Source organism: Ochotona princeps, chromosome 8, assembly GCF_030435755.1.
Source record: "Ochotona princeps isolate mOchPri1 chromosome 8, mOchPri1.hap1, whole genome shotgun sequence".
Classification (NCBI taxonomy): domain Eukaryota; kingdom Metazoa; phylum Chordata; class Mammalia; order Lagomorpha; family Ochotonidae; genus Ochotona; species Ochotona princeps.
In genome coordinates, this window is record NC_080839.1 from 51,172,310 (window position 1) to 51,178,381 (window position 6,072).

Consider the following 6,072-nt stretch of genomic DNA (forward strand, 5'->3'; position numbering starts at 1 on the left):
CTTTGGTGGGCCTTCCGTCAAGCCCTGTGGCCAGGAATCGATCATGTGATCCTCCTCTGATCTGCCTTCGTTTTTTTCCCTCCCTTTAATGCGTCTGTGTAAGGACATGCAGAATTCACATGCAGTCAAGGTGCAGGCGAGGGTCACCTGTACCACGGACATTCAACCTCATGGGACTAGCAGACTTGGGACAGCCCCTTCTGAGTGCTGTCACTTGCTCACATCTATGTTATCGGTGACAGACATTTCTGTCAGACCCTTTCAGTTCTAGCACAAAGGTCACATGACTGTCCCCTCTGTTCCCTTCATCTTGGTCTTTCTCATGCCAGCCATCCCTGTCTACCTCCTACACACCTGCATCCCAACTTCCCAGAGAGAGTGATTTCAAATTTGACCTTTGAGCACTATAGGGGCCCTTGCCACTGAGCCACTGGCTCCTGGGATGCTCGCTTGGGATGGTGGTTCCACGCCACCACCCAGAGACACTGCCAGTGGTTCAGTGGACGCATGCCCAGAAGCAGGCCAGCAGGGTCAGGCAGGGTTCTTCTGCAGGCAGAAGCCCTGGCCATGGTCTTGAGCTGAAAACCAGCCCTTTGGGAGTGGATGCCAGGACTGGAGAGGGTGGAGAGCCAGGTCCTGACACTCCCCTCCCCAGGATCTCCCTAATTGGGTTGCCTTTGGTGAACTGCTGTTGAAACTGCCACTTCAGAACCTGGGCACAAATTGAAAAACCAGTGGGGGAATCACAAGAAATGCGGGAGAATCACATGTAAGGCACAAGCGTGTTGGCCAGGTGACAATTGTGTGTTGTTAATTAGAGTGATGACTTCTAAGCCTCAGGATTTGCTTCTCATCTGAGTTTTTATTTTTGGAACTAATCATGTTTGTTTTCTTTTAAGGAAAAATCATGGCAAATGTCAAACTTATGTATTACTGGATTGCTCTTCACAGATTTAAGAGATGTACAAGCCCATATGAGTAAGTGAAAAATTTGGATATCTGAGAAGATAATTAATGTTTTGTTCTTTTTAAAAAATAAGAGGGGAGAAGAATTTGAGTCCTGCTCCCCCATCTTTCATTGTTATATCAAGGTGACAGATTACAGCACTCATCTCTGTCTCCTTGGCTGTGAAAGTCCCTCTTCCTTTGTGATCAGGCACTCATGAATGTTTGGCAAGAATGGGTTTTGGCACTCAGCTCCAAGAAAAATGTAACCTTCCCACGGCCAAGGATTTCGTGTGTGTCTGTATGTGTGGGTGGTCCTTCTGTGTGCTGAAATGTCCCAGTCAGATTTTTTTTTCTTTGCAAAGCTCTAAAACTGTGTGGGGCTTGAAGTGGGGGTCTCATGAGGAGCCAGAGGGGTGGTCTGGGGAGAAAGAAGCTCAAGGGCGATTTTAACTTCAGGCAGCAGTTTCTCTTGTAGGAGCTAACTAGGAGGGATTGGCCACATCTTAAAAATGAATTCTTCTTTGAAATATATACACACCATAGAATCCACGTACTAGACAATACAGAAAACAGGAAGGAATCCTGGTAGTCTTAAGGTGTTGCTGTTATCACTTACTTTGTTTGCTTCTTCAGTCCTCCTTTGCTTTCTGTGCTAGGGTCTTGCCATGTGCGTGGAAAACACACTCCCCACCCACAAGACACTCCTGGGAGCAAAGAGACAGTAATGAAACATGCGAGAGTCTTAGGCAGAGGACAAATGCTGTGGAAGCCACTGGCGAGAGCCCAGAGGCCCTCCATCTCATTCCACCCAAGAGGCCAGGGAGACACACAACACTTAGAGGGTTCCCTAAAGCAGGATTCGGGGGGGGGGTGGTTTATTGGGGAAATCACACCTGATTAGGTACACAACAGGTGGGAGGGGTGATTTGGGGTAGGCAGGATCCAGACTAGAAAAGGTTTCTGGTGCCGCCCCCTCCATCCCCCCAAGGAGGTGGGCGTTAATTTGCAATTTAGAGCAGGGGAATGGAATGGCAGCATTCGCAGTTAAGGAGGACATAGTGAGGACTGGGGGTGGGCATCAGGTAGCTACTGTGGTCATCAAACAGGAGGTGGTGATGAGAGTGGATTCAGAAGCAGCAACAAGGAGACGGAGTTGGCAGCCTTTGTCGGGGAAAGAGTTCTGATGTAGATACATTTGAAGACCCTGAGCAGTATCCAAATGAAAGTGAAGTGCAGGCTGGAGGCTCTGTGCCAGTTGCCCGGGAAGAGGTCTCATCTAGAGTCACCCAGCGTCCAGGACTGGGAAGCCATTGGCTTGTAGGTAGAAGTAAGCTAGTTTGAAAAGGATGTGAGCAATCCCTGAGAGAGAGTAATAAGGTACAGGAAGTGACCTAGGTTGGCCCCAGGAGACAGCACATGGGACCAGAGGTGGAAAGGGGCCCAGCATGAAGCTGAGGACCAAGGACTAAGAACTATTCATCAGATTCAGCAACCAAGAGCCGCAGGGACTTTATGAAGCTGAGGTGACTTCTTGGTGGATGTGGCTGGGAACATGGTGTACAGCATCAGCACTGAACTCCTAGTCTTTCCTGCTTTTCCTTTTTCTTTCTAAAGATGTATGTATGTGAAAGGCAGAGCAGCAGTGAGAGAGGAAAAGACAGATCTTCCAGGTACTGATTTACTCCCCAAAGGGCTACAGCAGCCAGGGCTTGGCCAAGCCAACGTCAGGATGCTGGAACTAAATCAGCATCTACTCTGTGGGTGTATGCACTCCCCAGGGGTTGCATTAGCAGAAAGGTGGAATTAGGAGTGGGACTGGGACTTGAACCTGGTACTCTGGTATGGGATATGGGCATCCCACATGCTAAACACTTGCTTTTTGACTAAACACTTTTTTGACTAAGAGGATTTGTTGGTGTTTTCTAAATTTATACTTCTAGGATTTTGGGCTGCTTAACTCTGTTCTCCATTTTCATCTTCCAGGCAACAGCTGGCTCCAGGTAAACATTGGGAAATTGACTGTAATTTTTAGTATGATCAGAAAACATTTTCTGCCCTGGATTAGGAAGATACTACTAGAGAGTGGACATCATGACACAGTGACTTAAACTGCCACTTTGAGACACCTGTATTCTTTGGGTTGGATCATGTCTTGCCCCAGCTTCTGATTCAGCCTTCTGCTGTTGTGCCGGAAGGCAGTAGATGGCTCAAGTTGGAGACCTTGGTTGAGTAGTTCTGGGTCCTGGCCTTCTGTGGCTGAGCTTCAACTATTCCAGGCATTTGGGAAATAAACTATCAGCAGATAGAAAGCCTCTCTCAAATGTATTAAAAACAAGTGAACACTGCTTTTTTAAAGACTTCTTTATTTATTTGAAGGGTAGATCTTGTAGAGAGGAAGAGAGAGAGAAGGTCTTCCATCCATTAGTTCACTCCCCAAATGGCCACAAGAGTTAGAGCTGAGCCGATCCAAAGCCAGAAGCTTCATCTGGGTCTCTCATGTGGGTGCACAGGCCTAAGGCTTTGGGCCATTCTTCGCTGCTTTCTCAGGCCACAACCAGGGAGCTGGATAGGAAGTGGAGCAGCCAGGACACAAGCTGACACCCATATGGGATGCCGACACTGCAGATGAATGATTAGCCACTACACCAACCCCCAAAACATGTCTGTATGTTTCTTGTTATTTAAATTTAAATCTGGAATCTAAGATATTTAAAGAATTGGCCGATTTCATTTTTTTTTTTCAAATTGCCAAATGTTATAAACTGATGTGTTGTTAGAGAAAGGTCAGGATGGCTTTCAGATAAAGTAACTGAGTGCAGGTGAATGATGTCTGTGAGAGAAGCCAGTTTCTTGTGTCTCAGCTGGGATTCAAGCCCAGGTCTTGTTTTATGTAGAGGACCCCCTGGTAGTGCAGAAGTTGTGGTTAGTTAGTCAGCACCCACAGCTGTCCTGCAACAGTGCTGCGCTTGAAATCAGTTCAAGACTTAGCCTTGTTGCATGTGAACTCATCTCCTCGCTGCTGCCATTGGTCCCCAGTGGGCACTTACTGTACTCTGTAGAACCTACATCCAGCAGGCCCAGGACATAAAATAAATAGGTGATCTTAACTTTAATCTGATGGCTGGAGCATTCAAGTTATATTGAGTAGTTGATTGTCAAAGGCCAGGCTTTCCTGCTCTGATTTACCAAGCCTTTGATTCAAAGTCTCCGTTTCTGGGAATGTAGCCTTTTGCAAGGACATTAAGTGCCATTTGAACTGTGTTCCAACCACCTGGGAAATAGCAGCATGTGAGACCTCCTAGAGGGCCTGGAAGGATAGTTACACAGTTTGAACAGCTGAAAAATTCATAGGAACAGTTTTAGTTAAAAATAAGAGCAGTTCCAGGTGGTTAGCAAATTGTAGCTGAAATTGAGTATACCCTTAATCACATTTAAGCTCTGAATGGGATCTCATGATAACTTCAGCTTATTCAAACAGGACTGTTAACTACTAGAAATCATTAGTCTGTGTGAGCTATGGAATTTTATATTAAAGGCTAAGAGAATTGAAGGAGGAAAAAAATATTATGTATAAAAGTCCCATTCAGTCATATATTGCTTCCCACGGTGGGATTTAGTTTTTACTAATTATTCTTCATTTATGGAGATTTTGTGACTTATTGACTACTAGTGGAGCCACCCCTAAGCTGTCCCCACTAATTAGAAAGAACATTAATATGCTTGATTAAAATGGTTACAATAAGGTTTATGTTACATATTTTAATCATAATTTTAAAAAAGACACTGTTGATTGCTTCTCTGTCTTGTGTATCCTACTTCTTATCAGAAGAAAGTATTTTTACTTGTTTATTTAAGAGACAGACACACACAAGACAGAGGCAGGTAGAAAGCGAGTTCCCATGTGCTGTGTGACTCCCCAAAAACCCACAATGGTTGAGGCGGGCCAGAGCTAGAACTCAATCTAGGACTCCCATGTGAATGGCAGGAAGCCAGTTACTTGAGCCTCACCTTTTCAGCGTCTGCATAAATAGGCAAGAAGCTGGAGTCAGGTGCCAGAGCCGAGAACCAACCCAGGTACTCTGATACGGAGTTGCAGGTGTCATAACCACTGGGCTAAAAGCCTGAGCCCAGGATGTGTTTCTCTTTTCCTCCATCTTTTATGTACACAGAGGGAGAGAGACAGAGGCATGGTTTCCCATCTGCTGGTTCACTCCTCAGATGTCTGCAATGGCTGAGCTGGGAACTTAGTCCAGGGCTCCCATGTTGGTGGCAGGGACCCAGCCATTTGAATTGTCATTGCTGCATCCCAGGATGTGCACTAGCAGGAAGTTGGAGTCAGGAGCTGGGGCCGGGTCTCTATCCAGGTCACTCAAATAATGGGATATTGGAGCCAAGTGACAGCTTAGCTTCTGTACCAAATGCTTGCTCCAAGTAACATGTAATGTAAAAATGCTTCATCAGTTCTTCACATTGCAGGAAGTTAGTGTAGCAAATTTAAATACCATAATAACATATAATGAAGAATAAAATTTTCCATAATTTCCAATTGAACCCAACACACAGTTTGTTGTAAATTTTTTTTAAAGATTTATTTTTATTGGACACTCAGATATACAGAGAGGAGGAGAGACAGAGATGAAGATCTTCCGTCTGCTGATTCACTCCCCAAGCGGCCTCAATCACTAGAGCTGAGCCAATCCGAAGCCAGGAGTCCAGAGCCTCTTCTGGTCTCCCACACAGGTGCACAGTCCCAATGCTTTGGGACATCTTTGACTGCTTTCCCAGGCCACAAGCAGGGAGCTGGATGGGAAGAGGGGCTGCCAGGACACGAATCACTGCCCATATGGAATCCCGGCACTTGCGAAGAAAGGGCTTTAGCCGCTAGGCTATCGCACCAGGCACTGTTGTAAATTTCAGACCTTTTCCAAGCACTTACAAATTGAAAAACTACAAATAATAATAGCAAAAATCTGGAAACAGCCTTAATGTCCATGAACAGGTAAATGGATAAACAAGATGTGGCTCACACACTTGATGGAACATTATTTCACTTTTAAAGGAAATAGAATGCTGATACTTGCTGCAATATGGATAAACCTTAAAAACACAATACTAAGCGAAATC